The following is a 684-nucleotide window of genomic DNA, read 5'->3' on the forward strand; positions in this document are numbered from 1 at the left end:
ACCACAAACTCCACATCTCAGATGAGAGAATTGAGGAGCAGTCAGCACCCCGCAGACCAAGGCTGAGCTGGGACCTGGTCCAGGGGCATCTAAGCCCAGAACTGCCCCTGGTGGCATCACAGTGATCAGACAGGGCTGGTGTGGAGCCCCAGCTCTGCCACCACTGCCTGACCTTAGGCAAGCATCGTACCTCTATTTCTCCATCTGTAGAATGGACATCATAGCAATGCCTGTCTTGGGGTTGCTGAGAACAGGTGATAGAGTATGAAGTTTGTGAAATATGGAGTTGTGTATAAAACACACACAAGCTGACATTTATAGCACCGTTAGGATGTCCATGAAGGGCTTTACTTGTACAAATGCACAAAACTCTCCCAAGAGACCCATGACGCATGAGTAACAGTCCGCATGCCCACACTGGAGAGGTTTCCAGGGTTCAGGGGCACTCTTCCCTCAGCCATGTGCTCCGCTGGGCCCCATTCAGCAAGTCTTCCAAAGAAGTTTTGTGGGCAGAAGAATTTATCAGACCAGCTTCGAGTTTGGACAGAGTAGTAGCCGGAAGCCCCCAACCCATCCCCTGTGTGCCCACCCCCACCCTGCCCCAGCCAGCCTCCAAAGCCAGCACCTCTCCTGGGGAGGGGACTGCCCAGCCTGCAAGGAAGTGCTCATTATCCCTGTGTGACA

The sequence above is a fragment of the Budorcas taxicolor genome, chromosome 18, assembly GCF_023091745.1.
Source record: "Budorcas taxicolor isolate Tak-1 chromosome 18, Takin1.1, whole genome shotgun sequence".
NCBI classification, from domain to species: Eukaryota; Metazoa; Chordata; class Mammalia; order Artiodactyla; family Bovidae; genus Budorcas; species Budorcas taxicolor.